Here is a 27,298-nt window from a genome sequence, read left to right as displayed (position 1 = left end):
CATTTGAAGCAATGGATGTCTGGCCGATGTAAGTGATAAGAAATTTTAAAAACAAACTTGAAAACTTAAAACTATCTTGCCAGGTACTAAGTTTTTTCAAGTGAGTATAAAATTAATACAAGTGTCACAAGAGAGTAAATATGTTCATAATAAACATGAGTGGACACAAAAGGTACCATTTACTTAAAAAATGCTGGGCTCACATTCTAGAATTTGACTCAAAGCAGTATTACCCAAAGCTTCATCCCCCCCGCCACACACACAGCATGAGAAACGAGTGTGAACAGAGATAGCTGGTGGAAAATCTGAGGCAGCCACCCCGACATAAAGCACAGATGACAGGGCAAAACAGAATCTCACACGAACAACACTAAAAGACAGCCAGCATCAGTGTGATTTATTCATACTCATTAAAGCCCAAATCTAAAACTCTGCAGATTCGTGTATATCACTGAAGATTATGATCACCGGGTCCAGTGTGAATATGAAACAGAACAATCCATGTGACATAACTTTGATCACACTGTACTTCTTCCGTCCTATAGTTTGGATATCAAAATGAAGTAACACTTCCACGAGACTCAGCACCTGTTAGAGCTTGTGTGGGACCTCAGACCTTCCCCCTGCAACTGCTCCTTCTCCTTCCCACCAAACAGGAAAATCAGAGCTTAGAAACTAACGTTTGCTAATGAAAACTAGCAGGTGCATGAAGTTTTGATAATTAAACATACATAAATTCCACACATTCCAACAACAACAACAAAAAACTATGAAAAAATAAAAAAAGATGCTTTGTAGATGGGAAACACACAAAGAAAACACAGTGTTTCTTTCCCATGGAACACAAGCCCAGCCCCGGTAGACAAAGATAAAATTTAATTTGCAATTCTGCCTTTGAACCCAGAAGCCAACTGTGACTTTATCAATGATGACGGCAGGTAAACAGCATATAAATTGGAGTCACACGGAGTTAACAATCCACAGGTGAACACAGGACAGAACATCAGAATTTCTTCACTCCTACTTCACATCGGTCTGACCTATAAAGAGAACGGCCTTCATGCTGCACAAGGAACCAAAACAAACCATAAACAAGCAATCACAGCACCAGGTCACTGAGACCATGAAAACTATGAAGACGTGCTTGGCCTTCAGACCCAGGGCGGTCCCCTTAGCGCTCTGGAGCAAGAGGGGAAAATCGTCCCTGAGCGAGTTCTTCCAAACACTCACACGGGATAAGGTTACGATCCAGAACACAAAGAATAGCAAAGTCTAGATTAATTCATAGGAGGAAAGGGCACATCCTAGAAATGAACGGGATTTATTAATTCGATGTTCATACTTAACAACGCCTGGGAAACATACTTAGAATCCATGGTCGCGATCACCAGGAGCTACACCAGGCTCTCTATGAACAAGTCACAGCTAAACGCACCTGTTCGGACAGGCTGTGTTAGTAAAACTCCATTTTCTTGGGCACACAGAAGACCCACTATCAGCGCTGTGGTCTGGTGCAGACAAGCCCCATCGGAGCTGACGGAGCAGGTCTCAGAGAAGCGGGTTTGTCAGAAGACGAGGGTCGGGCAACCAACTTATGTGGTTGGGAACGAAAAACGCAAGCACTAAACCAGCAGACAAGACGGACGGATGCGCTGTCCTGGAACTTCTGCAGGACCCTTCCCAGGCCTTGTGCCCCTACTGCTGTGCCCCCCACCCGGAGCGCACACACAGCCGGCGCTCCAGGCACCTCCTGGGTGTGTGTGGCACTGGTGCAAACGCCGTGAGCAGCAGTAGCAGCGGGCAGAACGAGCAACACAGGTTAGAGCAGGAGCGGTGAGATCCCGGAGCCACACTGAATGACTCTGGACAGCACAGGAGAAGCCTCACCAGACACTCATGCCCAATTGGGAACAAGGATAAAGGGAGGAAGAGGAACCGACCACCCTCCCTCTGCCAGGAACGCCAACCCTGCTGCAGACTGGGCGAGTTCTGCAATTAAGTAAACACTCTAGGCCCCAAAATACGGTCCTAAGATCATATTTTTTATTCTATATAAAAATTAAGAAGAAACCGCGAGAATACGTGGACTAGAAGATTCTACCCTCCTAGGCACTTCCTCAACCTATCGTCAATGGAGACTCAACAGGGAAGGCCAGAAATTTTAAAGCTGCTCTTGTCTTAGGGATCAAATTCAACTGTGTGCACACAGACCCCACCGCTCCCCGAGAGAACACACATAGAACCGGGAGCTGCAGAGACCAGCTGAGTTCAGGAAATACCAGTGAAAGCCCCTCCCACGGGGACAAAGGCCTAGAGACCCACGGAGGGGCACTGGCAGCAAGCTTTGTAGAAAGAGCAGAGCATTGTTAAGGCAAGCAAGCTGTTCCCATGATTATAAAGCCCTATTTAACCAGGACTTCCTCCCTCCCCACGAATAAATACCACATACAAATGTATACCGGTGAGCGAATGCACACAGTTACAGATGGAGAGTCAGGCGGGGCATCAGGGACTGGAGTGCTCACGTGGTGGTGTCCACACTGAACCCGGCCCGAGGCACATGACACAATCAGATCAATACAGAAAAGTGTGAAGCTTACAAGGAAGTCTGGATACAGAACTGATGGTGCAAATCGAGACGAGTCCCAGAAAGTCTAACTTTAAAGTACAATCTTAAAATCAATCTTAACGGCCGGAAGCTAATATAAAAGCATTAGGCCGGGAGCATGAGCTCAGCATTTGGAAGCAGTAATAACTCCCCAGTGGCCTTCTGTATTATCCGGACTCCAACAGGGACGGCCAGAAGATCCGCGGAGGGAAATTTCCATACAGCAATCAAGCTGCAGCAAAGCGACTGCAGACAGCACACGAACTGAGGGCGAAAGCTCACGCCGCCGTGCCTTCAAGGGGCTCCGCTGGCTGCCCAGAGGTCAGCAGAGTGAGAGCGCAGAGGGATCGGGGCCTCCCCTGTTGCAGGAATACTGAAAACTGCCGTTTCCAGACTGGAGAATGGATGCCAGGCAACTGTATCTAGAAGAGATTCAGCTTTTCAACAAGTTTATATTTGAGATTTCTAAATCTACTTTCCAATTTTCCTATGTCTGGGAATACATACAACTTAAAAATTCAAAAAAGGAAAGAGGTGTTAAAAGATATGGCTGTTGAATTGGTTGTATCATCCTAAATGACAAGAACACAGCCTAATATAAATTTTTATTTTAAAGTGCTTTCCATAGGCCTTCACTTTATTGCTGGACTGCACTTCCCAGATGTTGCTTTTTTAGCAAATGGGAGGTTCGTGGCAACTCTGTGTTGAGCAGGTCTGTCGGTGCCCCCTTTCCAACAGTATTTGCTCACTTCATGTCCCTGTGTCACATTTCGGTTAGCAGGTGCAATATTTCAAACTTTTTCATTACGGTCACATTCATTATGGTGATCTGTGGTCAGCGATTTGTTCTACTGTAATAAGTTTGGGCACCACAAAGAGCGTCCATATGATGATCAATTTAATCAATACATGTTATGTACATTCTGACTTCTCCACCCTCAGGCCTCCCTATACCCCCAGACACAACAATATTGATATCAGGCCAATTAATCACCCTACACCGGCCTCCTAAGTGTTCAAGGTCTGTCACGTTAAATCAAGAGCTAGAAATGAATGAGCTTCGTGAGAAAGGCACGCTGAAAGCAGAGACAGGCTGAAAGCTAGGTGTCTTGTGCCAAAAGGTCAGCCAAGCTGTGAATGCAAAGGAAGAGTCCTTGAAGGAAATTAAAAGTGCAAGTCCAGTGGACACATGGGTGATAAGAATGTGAAGTGAGGGGAGCCTGGGTGGCTCAGTCGGGTAAGCGTCCGACTTCGGCTCAGGTCACAATCTCACGGTTCATGGGATCCGGCCCCGTGTCGGGCTCTGTGCTGACAGCTCAGAGTCTGGAGCCTGCTTAGGATTGTGTGTGTGTGTGTCTCTCTCTGCCCCTCCTCTGCTCGTGCTCTGTCTCTATCTCAAAAATAAATACACATTAAAAAAAAGAAAGTGAACTGAAACAGACCTATTGTAGATATGGAGAAGGTTTGTGTGGTCTGTATAGAAGGTCACCATTCCCTTAAGCCAAAGCCCAATCCAGAGCAAGGCCCTGACTCTCTTCAATTAATTCTCTGAAGGATGAGGGAGGTGAAGAAACTTCAGAAAAACATCTGATGCGAGCAGAGGATGGTTGGTGGGAGTAAGGAAAAGCAGTCGCCTCCATAACATAAACTGCAAGGTGAGGCAGCGAGTGCTGATACAGAAGCTGCAGCCAGTTATCCAGAGGATCTGGCTGAGACAATTCATGCTGGTGGCTGCACCGACCAACAGCTTTTAAGTTGGAAAATCTACTGGAAGCCTTCTGTCAGAAGAAGATGCCATCCAGGACTTTCATAGCCAGAGAGAAGTCAGTGGCTGGTTTCAAACTGCAAAGGACAGACTGACTCTCTTGTTAGGAGCTAAGGCGGCTGGTGACTAAGTTGAAGCCAACGCCCATGTACCATCCTGAAAATCCTGGGGCCCTTAAGAATTATACTAAATCTACCCTGGCTGAACTCCATCAACAGACAACAAAGGCTGGATGATAGCGCATCTCTTTACAATGTGGTTTGCTGAGTATTTAAGCCCACTGTTGAGACCTACTGCTCGGAAAAAAAATCCTTTTCAAAATATCACTGCTCACTGACAATGCATCTGGTCACCCAAGAGCTCGGATGGAAATGGACAATAAGATCACTGTAGTTTTCATGCCTGCTAACACGACATCCATTCTACAGCTCAAGGATCACAGAGTAATTTCAACTTTTAAGACCTACAATTTAAGAAATTCATGTCATGAGCCTCTAGCTGCCGTAGACGGGGATTCCTCTGATGGACCTGGGCGAAGTAAATGGAAAACCTCTGGAAAGGATTCACCACCCTAGATGCCATTAAGAACATCCGTGACTCAGGGGAAGAGGTCAAAATATCAGCATAAATAGGAGTTTGGAACAAGTGGACTCCAACCCTCATGGATGACGCTGAGGGAGGCAAGACTTCGTGGGGAAGTAGAGGCAGACGTGGTGGAAGGAGCCAGAGAACGAGAGTCAGTCACAAGTGGACGAGGGGCCGCGTCTCACGATCAAACTTGAACAGATGAGGAGACGCTCCATGCGGACAAGCAAAGAAAGGGGTTTCCGGAGATGGAATCTAGTCCTGGGGCAGATGCTGTGATGGTCACTGAAATGACGACAATGGACTGAGAACACGACATAAACCGAGTTCAGAAAGCCACGGCAGGGTTTGAGACGGTGGCTCCAAAGCCGGAAGAAGTCCCACTGTGGGCAAAATGCTGTCAAACTGCCCCGCGTGCTGTGGAGAAATCGTTCATGGAAGGAAGAGCCGACCAATGTAGCAAACTTCCTCGTCGTCTTATTTTAAGAAACTGTCGCGGCCACCCAGCCTTCGGCAACCCCTGTCCTGGTCCATCAGCATCGAGGCAGACCCTCCACCAGCAAGAAGATTACAACTCACTGAAAGCTCAGATAACGATTAGCATTTTGGGGCAATAAAGTATTATTTAATTAAGGTATGTATATTTTTGAGATATAATGCTAATGCACACTTAATAGGCTACAGTATAGTGCAAAGATAGCTTTTTTTAACGGAAAACCAAAAATTCATTCCACTCACTTTATTGTGACACTTGGTTCACTGCAGTGGTTTGGAAGCAAACCACAACATCTCCGAGGTATTTTATTTTAAATGATCCTTTTTTAGAAATAAACTATCAGTGTTAGTGCAGGCCTTGGCCATTTGTCACTAAGTGCCATGAGCTCCCAAAACACAGATAACACTCACCATTTTATGACTATAAAATATTTACTGAAAAGAATATTGTTTGACTACCATCGCTGAATGCAACATTTTATCGTCCTGAACTCCCAGTGGGTAGAAAGACATTAATTTAATCGAAAGTAAGTTAGAATTGTGTATCAAAGCATCCTAACAAATGATCAGAGTTTCTCCCGCAACCACTACATCAACCCTCATCTGTTTTTCTAGCCACAACCCTGAGGCATTATTTCCAAGACACATGGACACTGGCTGAACGCTAGAACATAGCATGGCACAGGATCATCTACACTGAAAAGAGGGTTAAGAAATTACTCCTCATACAGAGCCGAAGGGCATCAAATCTTAAACACTGGGGATTTAACCATTATTTGTTGTTCACACCAATCAAGCAGTCAGTGGCACGGGGACTGGTTTAGGACCAGAGCACCCAAGCCAGAGAGAAAGTGATGACACTGGCATCACTACATCCCTGGGTGGCCCCAGTCGCCACCGAGGGAGGCAGAGTGGGACCACTCCTACCTTCACTCCAAATCCCAACACCCACCTGACCAGTGAACTACACTGTCACTTCACTGTTCTGGGAGCAAGGGGAACCACGCCAAAGAAGCCCCACAGGAGCTGCCGCTCAAGTATCACAGCACGTAAATAAGCAACTCATAAACAACCATGCCCAGCAGGACTGGGAGTGCACACCTGAACGGTTGCCTTGTTCATATCTAAACATGCGACGGGACACACACTGGCTCGGACTCTCAGACAACAATGGAAAGTACGCGGATTAATTGCCCCAATTTTATCAGTTATATATGATAACAGGTAAAATACAACGTCAAGTGACCACTCACAGTCTTATATCGGTGAGTGCGCCAACACCAGACTCCTGGAAACATGAAAAAACTGAGGCTTCAAATTCAATGTGGATTCAGAAGCAACCCTGGACTGATCCATTCTAAGTCACTTACTTACAGATGAAGAAACTGAGGGAAAGGTAGAATCGTGTGAATTCCCAGGGCAACACAGCTACTTCCAGAACTAAAAATTGGAGTTCAACACTCCTGATGTCCAGTGTTCCCTCCAGATGCCCAAGAGAAGGGCCAGCAGCCATAGGAGGCAGCGCTTCCTGCCCAGAATACTACAAGAGGTGATGGCCCAGGCTTGGGTGCACCCTGGGTGTAGAGTCTTCTCCTGCCCACAGCATAGTCCTCTGTCCTCAGCCATTTGCTCTGATTATAGACAGAGACGAGCTAGTCAATGTCTCAGCACGTCCGCCTCTCAGCACCCATGTATCACACATCCCCACGGTTCAGGCAGTACTCAAAGGACAGGTTCTCATTTATTTCAAATTCGATTATATCTGGATCCACAATCACGATAGGTTCAGAAAGCTGTGAAATTATTGTTTCTACATATATTTCAGAAGAATTATAGAAAATTGTGTTGAAAACATTGATGCAGGAGGCTGGAATTTCTTTCAAAAGTCTGCTAATTTAAACAGTTGGTGGGATGAGAATTTATACATAACTGCCTTTTGAAATAATTTCCTAATGATTTGAAAGAAGACAATTTGCATTTATTTACACTGAGCCAAACAGTATTATCTGAGGAATAAAATGGCATGTGAATTATCAGCAGAGAATAATCTCCCAGCAAAACAGCAAAGCATCCAGCAGCAAACACGTCTCCACTTGGAGGGTAGACATACCCTCCTGTTCCAGTGACACAGATGCAGACCCGATGCCACTCTGTCCTGAGCCAGCACGGAACACTTATCAGGCTTGCCAGGTCAATATTTTTAACGAATGGTTGCTATGGTTAAGACTGTCAAATACATTTCTCGTAATTTTCCGAATAATTCCCCAGCTTGTTTGGAATTCTATACTTAGCTTCACATGAAATGGTGCCAGGTTTGCAAAATTCCTATTTATAGTAAAAGGTGACCAGCTATCTTTGAACTTACTTATCATTCTTTCATTCAACAATACCTATTGTGTAGCAATGAGGATTGCTACAACTAGAGATACAGGAAATATTTGCTCCTTAAAAGAAATAAATGTCCAAAGCAGCTTTGGAGTTAAGGCTTCAAACTTCTCACACGAGTATTTAGAAATTCCACTGCAAGTGTGAAGTCCACGCTGTGATTATAAGAGCATGAGTGACAGTGACAGAGTTAAGTACCCATCCCCAAGTTTTCCTTCATTTTCAGTTATGAGCACAAAGATTACTTTGGTCATAAAAGCTGCCTCCAGAAGAGCAAGGTAACTATACCACGTAAGTCGTGCCCACGTAAGAACAAAAGAGCAGGTGGCCAACTTCTTCCTCCCAAGTATCTATGTACTAACTGAAAGTGAAAAAGCAAACCTTCTGTACAGCAAAAACATTAACAGACTAGAATTGATACAAAAATACGAGGACAAAGAGATAAAATTTATTTTGCAGATAACGAGCCACACAGAAGATCCAAGAGAATCGACTACCAAACTACAATAGTTGCCAATATTGCTGGGGCAGTAAATCAGTAATAAAAACTGGGTAGAGTACATAACACGAGGAATAACCAACTAGAAAAGGCAAGAGATATTTTTTTAATCTCCTTTAGGAGCTAAAACTCTAAGATGATTTTCTGAGTGTAAGTGTAACCTAACCAGAGATGCCCAAAATTGAAATGGAAAAGATAATATTCTTTAGAACACAAAAGAAATCCTGAATATATGGACACATATACTGTGCTTGTAACATAGAAGACTAAATATTGTAAAGCTACCACTTCTCCATTAGTTAAGCCATAAATTCAAAACGATTTGAATCAATCGTGTTTTGGAAAATTTAATAAGCAGTTTTCATGTAAACAAATAAATGGCCTAGAATAATTAAAATAATTTCTGAAAGAAAACTGGGAAGATTTACTCTACACCAAGTATTTTGTTTGGAAGATGTAATAATTAAGAACATGAATCATTACCAAAAGTTTTAATAAACAGACCAAGGAAACAAAATAGAAAGCCCTGGAAGAGACACATACCCCATGAAACACTGCCATGTAACAGTGATATATTTCAGAGTGATGAGAAATTTATTTACCCAGGAAAACAGATTATCCATATTGGAAAATAAAATCAGATCTCTATCTCATCCCATACCCAAAAACCTAATTCTGGGTAAATTAAGCATGTAATGGTGAAATGCAAACTTTAAGAATCTTTAGAAGAAAATAATTAGCACCCTTTATATCAAGGTGTGGAAGTAATTCTAAAGCAAAAATAAAAAATAAAAACTGTGAAACAGAAGTAGGTTTTAAATTTTAACTAAAATTAATGTTTTTAACACGACGGGTGACAAGAGACACTATAAAACAGGTTACAAAAGAAGTCATAGATGACAAGGATTAGTATCTCAAATATATAAAGAACATCTATAAATTAATTGGAAAAACAGACAAATACACCAATAGAAAAATGAGCCAAGGATATGAAGAGGCAACTAACATGAAAGGAAATATGAAGAATCAATAACCCTTAGAAAAATATCTGCAATGTCATTAGTAATCAAGAATTTAGAAACAAACAGAAATGATGAGGGAATACCACATTTTACATCAAACTGAAACTAAAGTCAAGTTGAAGATTCTCTTACCCTACAACTCATAAATTCTACTTCAAGATATACCCTAGAGCAGATTCTCAAACTTTAGCTTAGATCAGACTCACTTGGGGTGCTTGTTAAAATCCGGGTTTCTGGGCCTCAAAGGCAAAGTTTCTGATTCAGGAGGTCTGGGGCAGGGCTCAAGAATTTGTATTTCTACCAAGTTCTCAGGTGATGCTGGTGGTGCTGGACCTGGGACCCCACTTTGAGAACCGCTGCCTAAGAGGGACACTGTCTAAGCAGAAATGGGAGCTATTCATTGCAGCTCAGCTCCGCAATACTGAAAACCCTGGAAAAAAACCTAAGTGCCTTAAATCAAGCTGAAGAAAGATAAACAGAGTCATTTTCAAGAATGCAAGAGCCATGCAGCAGCTTAACATTTAAGCTAAACACAGCCATACAAATGGACCTCCACCTGCAAATACCTGCAGATTATCTGTGGACGCACAAAGATGTCATCTACAATACTGAAGACCTGGGAACATACAAACCAGAGACGCGACAGAGAGCAGCTCCAGGATGCGAATGCAGTGATGGGATTGAGGAAAGTAAAAAGATTCCTTAAGGAATCACATCCTTAAGTGCTTTCTTAGAAAAAGTAAAATATGAAACAGACTTGGCATGACATTAATATTTAATAAACATGAGTGGTACAGAGGTGAGCATTATATTTTTCTCTATTCATAGGTGTGCATTGAAAGAGTTTATAATAAAATGAAGAACACAGTACCTCAATATTAGCTGTTTAGGAATTAACTGTGCGTAAGTAGATGAATGCTTTAAAGAAGTATTTTATTCAGATAAAACCTTATGTCAAAACACCAACACTTGGACTTGACAGCTAACAAAGACTTTCTCCACCAGTGACTCCCTCATTGGTCAGCAGCTAGACCTTTGTTGTCCGCGAGGCACCCCAGGTCCTGGCCCTCCAGGAACTCCGGTGTGTCCTTAGCCAGGTGCGCCGGGTGCTCTGGGAGGCGGAAGCTTGGGGAAGAACTGGGGCACACTAACAAGGACGAGCTTTCAGTTGAACTTGAACAAAGAGGAGAGACTGTTGTCAGGTCAAAGGGGAGAATGGTGACCACCCACAGAAGAGACACGCTGAGCACAGCGGTCACGGAAGGGGGAGCTGTGCACCTGGAACCCAGATTCTGATCCACGGACCACTGGGATAGACAATGGCAGGTGACACAGCAAACTAACAAAGACCATCGGCAAAGTCGCACCGTTTACCCAGCTGTCAGGCCACAAGCCCCAGGGTCACCCACAACTTCCCTCTTTCTGTCACGCCCACATCCCATTAACCCATCATTCAATTCTGCGAGCTCTACCGCCAAGACACCTCCTCCAGCCACACCTGCTGTAAACCATCACCTCGCCTCTGGATTGGCCAAGGCCGCTGTCCGGCCCCTGGGCTCAGTCCACTACCGCCTCTGCTCTGCAGAAAGCAGCTGAGTGATGCTGCCCAATGTGAATCAGACCGCGAGCCCAAAGCGAGCCAACAGCTGCCCATCAAAAGGAAAACAAGACTCAGCGTCTTTCCTGTGGCCTGGAAAGCCCTGGGCCACTTGCCCCCTCCCCCTACTCGCTCTACTCCAACTGTTGTCTGGCCACATCATACGTGATGCCGCCTCAGGGCCTTTGCACCTGTGGCTCCCTCAGTCTGGAATATTCATCCACCATGAGAGACGTGCAGGTTCCCACCCAGGACTCTGCTCAATGTCACTTCTGCTCAGTGAAAGAGGTCTTTTTATCTACAATAATACCCCCCCCCCCCGTCACTCTCTTTACTCCTTCTCCTGTGTTAGGTTTTCATCCTGGAAAGTACTGTTTTGTATAGTATTATCTCATTGTTTGTTTACTTATTTTTTGTCTCAACAGCTAGACTTTACACAGGGATTTTTACCTGCTGGGTTTCCATGACGCATGCCTGGGACATACGTGAGACAAATATTTGTGGAATGAACAAACGAGTGAATGAACATTCATTGTGTTTACATTTTTGCGAAGAAACAAGGGTGAAAAATGACTTAGACACAGGGTAAGGGGTTAAGGATTGAGTGAAGAAGGAAGAACACGCATTTACCCTAACTCAATCGCAGAGTGAGTGCTTGGCAAAAGGCTTCAGTGGCTCCCTGAGAAATACAGATCTTTTCCAGGTTCACCACAAGCCTCACAAAGCTATTTGTTCCTTGACAAGCAGTATTTATCCCATTAGGATGGAAAAGCCGAGGTGATAAACAGATGGAGAATCTTGGAGAAGTCTGTGAAGTACAGGACTCTCTCTATTTTTAAGTCACAGCCAATCAGTCAAGAAGATTTGCTCTTTGACGGTATCAGTGGAGTTCGCGGCAGCAATGAGTTGTTGGTAATTAAAGTGATTTTTCTGCAAAACCTGGGAAGTCGTCCCAGAACCCCATTCTAATTTCTAGGCAGAGGCTTTGAAAATTTACCTAACAAAGGTCACACCCGAACTGTGGTTAGGGCGACTTCCGGGAACAGTGGAAAACTCCTGCAAGTCATTCTAGAATCTGCATCAAAAGGGCAAAAAAGAGAACAAAGAAAAAAAAAATCAAGGAATATTTACCCTTCCTGATTTCTTTCTTTAACTGGGAAACAATAATCTAAAACAGAAACGAAATCATCTTGGCTAACGATAACTTTAATCTATTTTTATCACCATTAACACTAAAAAGATGAAACGTTGGGAAGTCTCTCAGAAGCGCCTTTCAACCCCCCTCCCCCACCCCTTCCTGCGTTTACATGTGTGACATGACCATCTTGACTCCATCTGAGCCACGCGCCCTTTCTGCCCCGGCATCTACCGCCACTGGAGGCTAGGAATGAGCCCTCAGTCCTGCTGCTGAGCTCCCAGGACCTGCTGGACCACAGGCCGGCCGAGCAAACAGTAAGTCTGAAATCTCAACATCACTGCGGTCTTGTTATTAATGCAGTTCGTCACTTGGGCGGTCACGTGCCCTGATGCCAAGACCTCATCACAAGAGCCACACGTCCAGGAAAGTAACTCACGGGCAGAATGCTTACACACGCGGTCACTGGCTAACAGACTCCCGTGCTGCAGAAGGCATGCTGAGCCCTGAGGTCAGGTCACCTTTGCTCAAACCTCAAGTTCTGCCATTAACCAGTTCTACTTTTTTAGTAACCAATTTTTTTAAGAGATAATTTTTAGAGTAGTTTTAGGGTCATTAAAAAATTGAGGAGAAAACACAGAGTTCCCATATAACCCTTCCTCAACCTCTTCTAGTTCCCCTTTCATTAACATCTTGCACCGCTGTGGAACATTGGTTATGTCTGCTGAGCCAATATAGATACATTATTATTGACTAAAGTCCCTAGTTTACATTAGGGTCACTCCTGGTGTTGTACATCCTATGGGTTTGGACAAATGATGACATAGTATGACACAGAGTTTGATATACAGTGTCATAAAATATCATAGAGAGTATGATACTATCAAAATCACACAGAGTAGTTTCACTCCCCTAAAAAACCTGTGCTCCCCCTATTCATCCCTCCCTCCCCTCAACACTGGTAACCACTTATCTCTACTGTCTGTGTACTTTTGCCTTTTCCAGAGGCAAATACAGGATATAGCCTTTTCAGACCACTTTCACTCAGTCATATGCACGTGAGTTTCCCCCATGTCTGTCCATGGCTTGATGGCTCCTTGATCTTTAGTGTTGAATAATACCCACTGTCTGGGTGGACCAAGGTTTCTTTATCTACCCACCTACTGAGGGACATCTCAGTTGCTTCCAAGCTTGGGCAATTATGAATAAAACTGCTATAAAAATCTGGGTGCAAATTTTTGTGAGAACACAGGTTTTCAACTCTTTTGGGTAAATACTTTAGGAGCAGGTTTATCGAATCAGATGATAGAGTATGTTCAGTTCTTTCAGAAACTGATAAACTGTCTCCAAAGTGGATGCCCCATTTTGCATTCCCACCAGCAGTGAGTGAGAGTCCCCAGTGCTCCACGTCTCCACCAGCACGCCGTGTGGTCAGTGCTCTGGATGTTGGCCATTTTCACTGGAGTGTGGTAGCATCTCGTCGTTTTAACTTGTTTCCCTAAAGACATGCGATGAACTTGCTTTCCTATGTGTTTCCACCATCCATATACAGATGTTTGTTCAATTTTTGCCCATGTATTTCTCCTTTAACGTAGTATCTGTTAAATTTATCTGTTTAAATTTATTGTTGAGTTTTAAGAATTCTTTGTATATTTCAAATACTAATTCTTATCAGCTGTGTCTTTGGCAAATATGATATCCCAGTCTGTGGACTGTCTTTTCATTCACCTGACACTACCTTTCACAGAGCAGAAGTTTATTTTAATGAAGTCCAGTCTATCAATGACTTCTTTCATGGATCATGCCTGGGGTGTTATGTCTAAAAATCATCAACACAGCCAAAGTCATCTGGAGTTTCTGTTATCTCCCAGGTGTTTTTTTTTAGTTTTGCATTTTACATTAGGTCTGTGGTCCATTTTGAGATAATTTTTGTAAAGGACGTAAGTATGTGTCGAAATTCATTGTTTTTGCATGTGGACATCCAACTGTCCAGCACGGCTCATTAAAAACACTATCTTTGCTCTGTTGTAGTGTTTTTGCTACTTTGTCAAAAGCAGCTGAATATATTTATCCAGGTCTGTTGTGGGCTCTCCATCCTGTTCTACTGATCTATTCGTCTGTCCTCACACCAATACCACACCCACCTGATTACCGTACCTGTATTTTTAATAAGTCTTGAAGTCTGGCAGAGTAAGCCCTGCAACCTTGTTCTTCTCCTTAATTCTTGCACCGGCCATTCCAGGTCTTGGGCCTTTCCATATAAATGCCAGAAACAGGGGCGCCTGGGTGGCTCAGTCAGTTAAGCGTCCAACTTCAGCTGAGGTCACAATCTCGCGGTCCGTGGGTTCGAGCCCCGCGTCGGGCTCTGGGCTGATGGCTCAGAGCCTGTAGCCTGCTTCCGATTCTGTGTCTCCCTCTCTCTCTGCCCCTCCCCCATTCATGCTCTGTCTCTCTCTGTCTCAAAAATAAAAATAAAAGGTTATAAAAAAAATAAATGCCAGAAACAGTTGTTGATATCCACAAAGTAACTTGCTGGTATTTTAACTGAGGTTGCAATGAATCTACAGATTAAGTTGTGAAAAAATACCATCTTAACAACGTTGAGTCTTCTTATCCACGGACATGATGGAATGTCTCTCGTTTATTTAGTTCTTCTTTTATTTATTTCATAAGGGTTTTGTAGTTATTTCTATATAGATCTTACATATATTTTGTTATATTTCTATGTATTCCATTATTTGGGGCTAAATTAAATACTTTGTTTTTAATTTCAAATTCTGATTGTTCACTGCTGGTATGTAAGAAAGCAGTTCACTTTTTTTCTATTATCCTTGTATCCTGCAACCTTGATATAATCACTTATTAGTTCTGAGAGGGGTTTTTTTTGTTGTTGATTCTTTGTGATTTTCTACATCAACAATCATGCCAGGTCAAAAGCCATCTTACTTTATCCTTCCCAATCTATATACCTCTTTTTCCCTTTTCTTGTCTTATTGCATTATCCAAGAATTCTAGTATGAGGTTGAAAAGGAGTGCAGCGAGGGGGCATCCTTCCCTTGTTCTTGATCTTAGAGGAAAAGACTCTCCTTTATCACTATTACATATGACATCAGTTGTGGGGTTTTTGTAGATTTTCTTTAGTGAGGAAGCTACCCTGTATTCCCAGTGTGCTCAGAGTTTTTACTTATCAGATGTTAGATTTTGTCAAATGCTTTTTTCACAACTACTCATAGGATAAGACTTTTCTTCTTTGGTGTGCTAATGTGATCGATTCCATTAATTGATTTTCAAAAGCTGAACCAGTCTCCCATACTTGAGATAAATCTTCAATTTGTTACATATGCCTCAAAAATTAGTAACTAACATCCTTCCTTCTGCCATTCCACTTCTATCCCCAATCAAAACAAACCTGACTTTCCTTTCAGGCACCTGAAACTTATCTAGGACCTTTACAGTACCAATTTCACAGACACTCTTCATTATCCTCCTCTTGCTAAGTCTATCACAGGAGGCATTAGTATGCATCTCTGTCTTCTTCAACTTGTCTCTGGGCTTCCTCAATACGCCAACTTCCTGGTTCTCCTTACACCTGTCTGGTCACTCCTTTTTCACCCATTTATTCATTCAACCACCATTTCTGGAGTTCATACTAGATTTCAGCCCATATCAAGTGTTAGGTATATAGTTCTGCCCCAAACATACACACTTTGCTAGCAGAGTACTCAAGTTAGTGGAAAACAGAGGCATTATAGAGAGAATGCTCATAACATGGCTCTATGGGTAATGTGTCCCCCCCATACCAAAGTATACTAAAGTCCTAACCTCTGATACTTCAGAATGTGATGTTATTTGGACACAGGGTCTTCACAGAGATAGTCAAGTTGAGATGAGCATGAACCCTAATCCAGTATGACTGGAGTCTTAAAAAAGGGAATGGACATTTGAACAGAGACAGACATGCAGAGGGAACAAGAGGTGAGGAGACACTGAAGATGGCTATCTACAAGCAAAGGAGAGATCCTCTCTCACAGTCCTTAGAGGAACCACCGCTGATGACTCCTTGATCTTGGATTTCCAGCCTCCAGGACTGTGAGACACTACATTTCTGTTGTTTACACCACTGGCTGCGAGGTGTTTCATCACAGCAGCCCCAGCAACCCGGAGCACACGGAGAAAGGCACTGGGGCAGAGTGATAAGAAAGTGCAAAGCCCTGAGGCCACAACAGGCTTGTCACTGCCATCACACACAAGTGCTGGTCTCATGGACAGAGGATGAAGCCCGTGTCACAAGACAGCACGCTAGGCGTTTTAGGTCCTGGCGGTACAGCCTTTTGCTGAAATCAATCTTAGCTGTTGAGTTCAACCGTATGCCGAGTGTTCCCACTGAATCACTGAACCCGGGGGCTCTTGCGGAACCCCCCCCACAGCTGAAGCGTTCCACTCCAGCCCCCCACTAAGCTGTCACGAAAGCTCTGAGCACTGAATTTCCTCTCTGTAGCAAGGACTTACCCATAACAGTGAATGTGTCATCACCACGACATCTCTCCAGATTCTTAAACCACATGCCATCTACATCTGGCGACCTGCTGCCCAGCACTAAGTCTGTACACAGCAGACACATGACAAGGCTCACCAATGTTTGCCGTGGAGATACTTGAATCAACCAGCAGACTCGTGGATGAAAAGAGCACACAGGGCAAGGAAGCCTTTGGTAAAAAGCAGCAGGTGCATGTGAGGAGGCAGTTTCGCTCACGGTAAACTCACAGCCCTCGGGTTTCCAAGGAAAAGCTCACCAGCAAGCCCACGAAGCCACAGGGCTCTGGAGGGTACTCTACCCTTTACAAAACTACTGCAGCGTCAGAGAGGCTGACGTGACAGCAGGTAATATAATCAGCACAAACCCTGCTCGCTGGGAACATAATTCTGTTGGCAATTTATATCAAAGCCCAAGAAGCCGACGGATTTTGATTTGCTTATTCATTGTAGGCAGACAATCAATTAAGCTGGCGGGAGAAAGATGAAAATGACCCACAGAATCTTAAGTAGAATGAAGCTGATAATCCATTACAATTTACGGCCAATAAACAGATAAAGGGGAAAGTATCATGACAGTTTGATTGGATTTGCCATTAGTCTTATCTTCTTGCAAGAGGGCTAAGGACTGAGTGAGAAAACCTGATCCCAGGTTTCTGACGGGAGGTCATGGTGACTTCATTACACGCGGGACGGAGGCAAAGGAAGCAAGTGACAAAGCCCAGGACCGTCCACAGTGCCTTCTGTTCAAACTTGGAGACCCAGGTGCACAGAACAGAAAGGAGTGTGGTCAGTGGGACAGGGCCGGCTGGGGGAGAAAGGCGGCTTTATCACCCCATCAGTCGAGTCAAACCCCAAAACTGTAAACTGCCGAGATTGGCTTTAGGCGCATAGACTTGCTGCACCCGCTGCTAAGAGGTCCCACCTCCACCCCATGCAAATCACCGTGGTCTGAAGGGGGTAAGTTGTACGTGTGCAGGCGTCATCAGCAGTCGGAGTGGTTGTGAGGGGCTCAGGCTTGGAGCCGGGCCCACCTGCCCTAAATCGCGGCTCCCCACACAAAGACAGAGTGGCCTGGAGAAAGTCAGGGGAGCCTCCTAAGACTCAGTGTCCTTGCTAGCAACAGAGGGGCGGCAGGAAAAGCCCCTCCAGGCATGCACACAGGCTCAGCAGCCCACCCACCACCAGCAGACACCCAGCCTGCGCTGGACGCTCGCAAACCGCGGCCCCGCAGAGCCCAGCATCTGGTGCTGTGTGACAAACAGCGTGTGCTCCACAAGCTTTGTTCAGTGAACGGGGAGATCCACACATCCTCCTGTCCACTGCCACCGACGGTAAATAAACCTCTGCTACAATGAACAAATCAGGAGGCTACAGATGCCGTCGAGGATGTGGAAAAACAGGAACCCTCTTGCACTGCTGGTGGGAATGCAAACTGGTGCAGCCTCTTCGGGAAACAGTGTGGAGGTTCCTCAAAAAATTAAAAATAGATCTACCCTATGACCCAGCAATAGCACTGCTAGAAATTTCCCCAAGGGATCCAGGAGTGCTGATGAATAGGGGCACTTGTACCCCAATGTTTATAGCAGCACTCTCAACAATAGCCAAGCTGTGGAAAGAGCCTAAATGTCCATCAACTGACGAATGGATAAAGAAGATGTGGTTTATATATACAATGGAATACTACTTGGCAGTGAGAAAGAATGAAATCCTGCCATTTGCAGCAACGTGGATGGAACTGGAGGGTATTATGCTTACGGAAATAAGTCAGAGAAAGACAGATACCATATGTTTTCACTCTTATATGGATCCTAAGAAACTTAACAGAAGACCATGGGGGAGAAGGGGGGGGGGAGTTACAGAGAGGGAAGGAGGCAAACCATCAGAGACTCTTAAATCCAGAGAACACACTCAGGGTTGATGGGAGGGGGAGAGTGGGGAAAGTGGGTGATGGGCATTGAGGAGGGCGCCTGTGGGGACGAGCACTGGGTGTTGTATGGAAACCAATTTGTCAATAAATTATATTTAAAAAATAAATAAATAGGGCGCCCGGGTGGCTCAGTCAGTTAAGCGTCCGACTTTGGCTCAGGGCGTGATCTCGCGGTCTGTGAGTTCGAGCCCCGTGTCGGGCTCTGTGCTGACAGCTCGGAGCCTGGAGCCTGCTTCCGATTCTGTGTCTCCCTCTCTGACCCTCCCCCCATTCATGCTCTGTCTCTCTCTGTCTCAAAAATAAATAAACGTTAAAAAATAAATAAATAAATAAATAAATAAATAAATAAATAAAAGTAAACCTCCGTGAACCTCCTGGAAGCACGTCTGAGTATTTCAGCAGGTGTATGAGTTCATGCCACAGAGTGCTGGGCTGACTGGTCGCGTGAACCCACACACCTTCAGAACGGTGTTTGTAAATGCATGTGACACAACACACACAGAACGGTTATACTGAAACCATCAAATACGTTCAGTCATGAGGTAGTAACGCAGGAGGCTTGTTACCACATCATGTGTGTGATCCACTGACACTAACTTCAAAGCATGGATGAGCTCGCTAAGGCAACAACTCTGACCTGATATGAGCAGCTCCCTCCTGTCCCTACTGGTGAGAGGCCACAGTGCTGTTGCCTACACTGATACTTACAGGAAACGTAAATGCCCATCAGAAGCAACTGAAACAGGCTTCCTATTCGAGCCTACGGGGCCATGCGAGCCCTTACCTGCCAGCCCGTGAGGGTCCACACACCCCGTTAAGAACCTCTGCTCCAGGGGCGCCTGGGTGGCGCAGTCGGTTAGGCGTCCGACTTAAGCCAGGTCACGATCTCGCGGTCCGTGAGTTCAAGCCCCGCATCGGGCTCTGGGCTGACGGCTCGGAGCCTGGAGCCTGTTTCCGATTCTGTGTCTCCCTCTCTCTCTGCCCCTCCCCCGTTCATGCTCTGTCTCTCTCTGTCCCAAAAATAAATAAACGTTGAAAAAAAAAATTTAAAAAAAGAACCTCTGCTCCAATTACAGTATGACGTCTTCATGCTCCCAGAAACGTTTCACAGGATGTGAACATGCAGCTTTGTGTCCCATCTTCCTTCAGGTTTTTCACGAACGCTACCACAAAATCGTAGGTATCCGCCAGGGTCCCGGGAGCTGCACGGAAAGGTGGGGGCAGCAAGAAGAAAGGGGCACCAGCCTCGGACCTGGGCAGACAGCTATGCAATCTCAGGTTCCATATCTGCAAACGCAGGGATCAAAACAGGTGGTGTCCGTGGGGGGCACTGCGGGGTGCTCCCCAGAGGCGTCTGTGACACGTGGCAAGGTCTTCAACGACCCCTCACACCTCACTCTGTGTTTTAGAAAAAGAGCCGAATTATGTGGATGACAGACAGATGCAACACACACACAGGACGTCAGGGCAAGTTTCCGGTAACATGCCCACCTCACAAAACCCACAAAAGGGGAGGCTCCAGACACAGATTCCTAGAAAGGGTTTCTATGTTAAAGCTACCAAAGTATTGGCCACCACGCTCAGTCACTAGTGGCTCACCCAAGGAAACAGCATTTCTTAGAAGTCTCTACGCAGCCAAGGCCTTTGAGATTTACGTCAACATTAGGAACGGACATCCCTTTGGAAAACTACCGCCTATCCTACCAAGCGTCTTGATGGCTTTTACTGACGGACATTTAGCAAAACCAGCAGCTCCTCTGAGTGTCGCTGTAAACAAAAATAACACGGCAGCCAGTATGTTACAAACAAACCTCTTACGATATGTGCTCTGAAAAGAACTTTTCAAAGTATTTCCAAGTCTGCTGAAGGCCCTGGAGGAAGCGAACATACAAAGATGCAGGGCGTGTGCAGAAACACCAGGTTTACCACGGGAGGGCTGCAAACTCCACTTCCCAAGGGTGATCATGAACTACAAATACATGAACTTAAAGGGGGAGGGGTGGGGGCGTGGCTCCATCAGTTAAGCATCCGACTCTTGGTTTGGGCTCAGGTCATGACCTCTCAGTTTGTGGGTTCAAGCCCCACATCATGCTGTCAGCACAGAGCCTGCTTGGGATTCTTTCTCCTTCTCTCTCTGCTCCTCCCTGCTTGGGCTCGCTCGCTCTCAAAAATAAATAAACAAACTCAAAAAAAAAGAGTAATCAGAAACCTAACCAAAGCAGGAAGACTCTCTCGTCACTGAGCCGGCACCAGATATCCTGGGCTGCTGCAAAATACAGTAAATAAATGCATCCAGCCCAACTAATCACTTCAGGGAGTGGAAGAAAGGGCACAGGAGTCAGTGATTGACTCCCTCCAGCTTTGAAATTAAAACCTTGGCTGGGTCACCAAGATTAGTTTTAATATATGCATTTACACTTGCCTATGGTGGAAAGCCACTGTCCTGTGACAATTTCCACCCTATTGGGTTTTTTTTTTTTTTATTATTAAGGCAAGGAGAAAGTTGGAAAAAAAAATTAATAAGAGTAAGTTCCAGACATGTGTCCTGAGAACCAAGTGGGGCATAAACTTATAAACCTTTTTGTGAAGAAAAAAAACCAAAAGCCCTTTGGGCTCAAACACAATAGGGGGACTTTAAAAGCTTTTCATTAGGCTTCCCTCAAATGCAAAACATCTGCTGCAGAGAGATACAAAGAAGTCAATATTTTTAAAAATGTGGTTTTGATAAAGAAATGCTTCTGGAGTCTGGAAAGTGTATCTCCTATCATTTGCTCTTATCTCCCAAAATTTAATAACATGACTCTGTAAATTCTCTGTTCACAAAGAAATGTGCTAATGGTATAAACCTTGGTTATTTCAAGGATGAAAAGATAGCAAAAGATGACACTGCATGAGAAAAAAAACTGTTACCAAGTTTTGTTCACTTATCTCTGAACTCCTTAAAGAGAACAAAAATGATGTTTAACGATCGCTTTAGCATCACCAAGACAGGTTTTGTTCATCGCTAAGCCACACCACCCTACAGCACTACAGCACTGTGGGAACATGTCAGTATTACGGTAACAGTGGTCAGTGCCACAGTATTTAAAATTTCATGCTGCTGTAAGAGCATTTTCAAAATAGATAAAGCCTGGGGCGCCTGGGTGGCTCAGTCGGTTGAGCGTCCGACTCTGGCTCAGGTCGTGATCTCGCGGTTTGTGGGTTCGAGCCCCACGCTGGGCTCTGTGCTGACAGCTCAGAGCCTGGAGCTGCTTCGGATTCTGTGTCTCCCACTCTCTCTCTGCTCCTCCCTGGCTTTCTCTCTCTCTCTCTCCCTCGCTCTCTCAAAAATAAACATTAAAGTAACCTTTAAAAAAAATAGATAAAGCCCAATAATGCACATGTTGGTTTCCGTTGGGAGTCTAATCTCATTGCTTACATATAATAAAAATGCCAGCATCTACCTGGGTTATAAAACAACAAACATATTTCTATATGTGCACGCACCCACTGATATATGTATATATGCAAATATCAAAATGTTCAAATATTAGCTGCCCTATTCTAAAATATTCTTACATATTTATCTTAAGCTTTCCCCGAAACAGTAAAAACAATGTAACTTAAAAAATTAAATTAAATTAATTAATGGTAGAATGAGTCAGGATGGCAACAGCAACATTTTACTTCTACAAGCAATAGGTTAAAAGTTTAAAACAACTACTGACCCAAATTCTTCATCACCTCCTTTCAGGAAATCAACCCCATCTGGAGAAGTAAGACAGTTTGACCCAGACAATATCCCACTGACTGAGGATAGCAGCCACTTTAAAGAGTGACAGACAAGAGTGACTGCCCCACGTTCCTGCTGCACATCGCACCAGTTCCCTGGGACTTTTCTTGGGCTCCTGTCAGAAACCACTGGCACCGTTCTGGTAAACACAGACGGAGGGCTTGCAGCGGACGAAACCACACAGCAGACACAAGTCAGGTGCAGAAAAGGGCAGGTCAGTGAAGACATAACCAAGCTTACAATCTCCCTTGTCGACTCACTCTTAATGGGAGCATCCGGCAGCCACCTGTACCCTGTGGTGCTCAGGTTGGATGGTCTACTGACAGTGTCCCCACTTCCTGAGACAAGAAAACATCAGAACACATGGGAAACATACTGTTGTTACCAGAATGCAAGAGTAACCTCAAAGGTGTTGGGCACTGTGCTAATATCACAAAGAGCCAACATGAGGTAGGGAGGGGGGGGTTTCAGTGAGCCATCAGGAGATCAAAAATTAATAGGGGTGCCTGGATGGCTTAGTTGGTTGAACATCCCACTTTGGCCCAGGTCATGATCTCCTGGCTCATGGGCTCGAGCCCCGTGTCGGGCCCTGTGCTGACAGCTCAGAGCCTGGAGCCTGCTTCCGATTCTGTGTCTCCTTCTCTCTTTCTGCCATTCCCCAACTCACACTGTCTCTCTCAAAAATAAATAAATATCCTTTAAAAATTAATAATAATGATGATGTAAGTAGAAAAAGGGAAGTCTATATAAAAGCCTGATTTGATAATGAAATCCAGGCAGGAAGAATGAATAGTGTTTTAAGAATACAGTTGAAAGACCACTGTGAATGTATGAATGTATCAAAATACCCACCTGTTGATTAACACAAAGAAACAACTAGGTGTGTGATGATACCGTGTTTCTTCTGGTAAGCATTAGTCTGTTCCTACTGTCTAATTTCTACTAGTCTTGATCCTATCTTTGACAGCAGAAAACCAGTAACAGTGTAAGGCAAGCCGACCCTGCCAAAGCAGGGGCCACAAAAGAATAGAAAGGATCAGCCAGCAGGGATCATAAAATTCACCAGAAAGGCTCTGACGATTTAACGGGGACGAGCTGTCACAAAAGGAGGTTTATTCCAAAACGATAAATTAGTCAAATCTCCTAAGGGAAGAGCTAAGTGCACAGACCCAGCCCATCTCCTAATGAAACCTCCAGACAGTCGTCCCACTCAGAATCAAAGTTTTTAAACGAACATACAATTTTAGCAATAATAACTAACCAGGTCAGTAGGTCATAAGAGATACAAAATTCCAAACCTTTAAAAAAAAAAACATAAAACAAACAACTCTCTTCCTGGAAGTAAAACCAAATCTCCAAAAATCTACCATGAAAAATAGAGGCATTCACGTCGACTGACACAAAAGATAATCTCTTGATTTTGTAGAAAGGACTCACTGGGTTGGACATCAATGGTTGTGCCTGAATGGTTCTCATCAACGGAAGTGGTCCCCACACACCCAAATCCAATATCCCAATATCTGCCATGGTGGCTCACGGGAGACAAGATGCCTTCCTCCGGGGCCAGGAAAGAGTGTGAACATTGTAAAGGTTGTGGGGGCATAAGTTCCAAAATTATAGTAAGTAGTGAACCTAGAATATATAGAAGAAGAAGGATTTTCTTAAAATGTTTAATTGAAAGCATGACGTTTTACAGTAACTTAAAATATAAGGGTTAACAGTTTTATAATCACTGTGGTATTTTTGTCTGTGTTCATTAATAAGTTCAGTTAGGAAAACGGAGAATGAACTTAAATGTTCATAAACAGTTAGACACTTTTTAAATTGGCATTTAAATGTTCAGAAACTTTTCTTTGTTAAACCCACAGTGCAGTAATTAACTATGCATATCATCTCCAAGTACGTAAGGAAAGGTTGACTATTCAATGCTAAAGTAAAAGTTATTTAATAAATGCACAAAATCAGTTAAGCATTAAACCAAATAAAAACTGAGTAAAAAATAGTTCTCCCTCAAAACTCCCTGAAACATGAAAGAATCCATGAAGAACTCGGGAAGCTTCTCTTTGAAGAATAAGAGCAGCCAGATGCTGTAACTACATCCGTGCTGGAAACACGCGTTCAGGGTAAAATAACTGTGCACGTGTTTGGAAATACACTGATGGGCTGAAAATATTTTTTAAGATTGAAAAAGCAAGTGATTGACAATGCACAGCACAAGCCTCGACAAATCTGACAACTTCATCAATGACAATCAAAAATAGCCAAAAATAGTTGAGAGAGTTAAATGTAAAATTTTAAACTATAAAACTTTTTTTAATGTTCATTTATTTTTAAGATAGAAAGAGAGACAGAGTGTGAGCGGGGGAGGGGCAGAGAGAGAGGGAGACACAGAATGTGAAGCAGGCTCCAGGCTCTGAGCCATCAGCCCAGAGCCCGACACAGGGCTCGAACTCATGAACCATGAGATCATGACCTGAACCAAAGTCACACACTTAACCGACTGAGCCACCCAGGCGCCCTGAAACTGTAAGAGTTTTTGCAGAATCACAGGACAAAGTATTTATGGCCTTGGGGAAGGCGCAGTTCTTAGAACAACCCTAAAAGCATAATCCATACAAGAGAAAAATGATAAACTTCACATGACTGAAATTAAAATAGTCTGTTGTCCAAAAGACACTTTAGAAAAAAAAGAAAAGAAAAGAAATAAATTCAAACCTGAAAGAACAGATCTGCAAATCACAGGTCTGAGAAAAGACTCATACCCAAGATACATATGGAAATCACAAAACTAAACATTAACATACGAAGAGCCCGGTTGTTTAAGTGGATGAAATATTCGGAGGCACCGCATCAGAGAATTAAAGATGGAAAGTAAACATACGAAAAGGGGCTCAATGTCATTAGTTATTGGGGAAGTCTGGTAAAACCCTGAGATAAGCCAGGAGAAATACAACCCCATTTACGACACCCATCAGCCCAGCCAAGCGCAGTGGGCAGACGCCGGGCCACAGGCATCTGCACGCACTGCAAGGAAGGCCGAGGTGCAGGCGGGAAGAGAGCCCGGCTGTTGTTAGAACACCGTGCGCATCCTGCATGTGAAATGAAGACCTGCTTTCACATAAAAACCTGCACATGACGTTTCCAGCAGCTTCCTTCATCATTGTCAGAAGCTGGGAACAGCTCACACATCTGTCCACACGGAACCGATCGGGACAGGAGTGCATTGACACGATGGAACATTACCCAGCAAGTGTTCCTACGTGGACTGTGGGTGCGCACGGCAGCGTGGGCGAGTCTCGGAGCCTAAGTGAACGAAGCCAGGATCAGCAGGGAACACAGTGTGGAATACACAGCATTCTGGAGAAAGCAAACATGCAGGACAGAAAAGAGGCCAGCAGGTGCATGACACAAGGGGACACAATCCTCAGAACAGAAGAGGGTTACTGCAGTACAACTGAAATAACGTCTTCAGGGAAGTTTCCATCCCTTGAAAGTTCACATTAGTGAAAGCAGCATAAATCAACAGGCTGGGCACCCAACCTAAAATGCTACAAAGAAAGAAAAATGCAGAAGAGAAAGGAACAGAAATCAAATAGAAAAAAAAGGGGGGCACAACAGGGATGATCCAACAGCAAAAAGACTGGTTGGTTGAGAAATTCTGGCCAGTTACAGAGAATAAAAGAAAGAGTCTACGAATTATATCTCTTTTCAAAATTACACTACAGCTCAATTAAACTGGAATTAGAATTGTTTTTAATTTTAACTATTAAAAATAAAAGGCACTAAGAGCCAGTATCAATGCAGGACATAACTGAAAACAACACAAAGATCGAACAGCTCAGGAGACACCGGAAGTCTGTCAGCAAATTGAAAAACTAACATGATATGGATAAGTTTAGATATACAAAGTTTCCCAGAAGTGTGTCAAGAAGCAACAGAAAACCTGAACATTCCTAAAATTATTACGGTTATGGAGTTAGTGGTTTTAAACCTACCCACAAGGAAAACTCTAGGTCCACACGGTTTCAATGAAAAGTTTTACCAAATATCTAAGGTAAAAGACTTCCAAATGCACAGAAACTATTCCGAAGTAAATAAAAATCAGCAACTTACGACTCATTTTATGAGGCTGGCACAAATGTAACAGTAAATCCCAGCGAGGAACATAGGAGAACCAATTACAAGCCGGTGTCCCCCATGGGGCATGGACAAAATAATCCTGAACAAATAAAAGCCTATGAAAAGGTCAAGAAAACTGGTACAAATTGAGCCACATCCAAAAAATGCAAATCTGAGATTAGAAAACGCATGAATATCCACCAGAGTAACAAACTAAAGGAGAAACGGCACAGCTGACCCATGAATGATGCTGCACGGTCCACCCGTACACGGAGTTTCTGATAAACAAGGTAACCATTCTGTACATGTATTTTCTCTATTTTATGGTTTTCTTAATAATATTTTCTTTTCTCTAGGTTACTTTATTTTTTTTTTTAACGTTTATTTATTTTTGAGACAGAGAGAGACAGAGCATGAACGGGGGAGGGTCAGAGAGAGAGAGGGAGACACAGAATCTGAAACAGGCTCCAGGCTCTGAGCTGTCAGCACAGAGCCCGACGTGGGGCTGGAACTCACGAACCCTGAGATCATGACCTGAGCTGAAGTCGGACGCTTAACCAACTGAGCCACCCAGGCGCCCCTCTAGGTTACTTTATTTTAAGAATACAGTGCATGAGGGGCGCCTGGGTGGCTCAGTCAGTTAAGCGTCCGACTTCAGCTCAGGTCATGATCTCAGGGTTCGTGAGTTCCAGCCCCACGTCGGGCTCTGTGCTGACAGCTCAGAGCCTGGATCCCACTGTGGATTCTGTGTCTCCCTCTCTCTCTGTCCTTCCCTGACTTGTACTCTCTCTGTCTCTGTCTCTCCCTCTCTCAAAACAAATAAACATTACAAAAAAAATTTTTAAAAGAATAG

General features: G+C 44.0%; 1 protein-coding gene and 1 non-coding gene across 5 annotated transcripts in view; one reads left to right on the top strand and one right to left on the bottom strand.

Moving 5' to 3' along the window:
• The window catches only part of DLGAP2 (DLG associated protein 2), a 788,462-nt gene that overhangs the window by 632,926 nt on the left and 128,238 nt on the right, over window positions 1–27,298 (bottom strand). The gene's annotated exons all lie outside the window — the stretch shown is intronic.
• TRNAQ-CUG (transfer RNA glutamine (anticodon CUG)) lies at window positions 21,692–21,776 on the top strand. Its single transcript has one exon. It is a non-coding gene; the product is annotated as a tRNA-Gln (tRNA).

Source organism: Herpailurus yagouaroundi, unplaced genomic scaffold (assembly GCF_014898765.1).
Source record: "Herpailurus yagouaroundi ecotype Mexico unplaced genomic scaffold, PumYag 181, whole genome shotgun sequence".
Lineage (NCBI taxonomy): Eukaryota > Metazoa > Chordata > Mammalia > Carnivora > Felidae > Herpailurus > Herpailurus yagouaroundi.
Note: the sequence above shows the minus strand (reverse complement) of the source record. Positions and strands in the feature narration are given on the sequence as shown.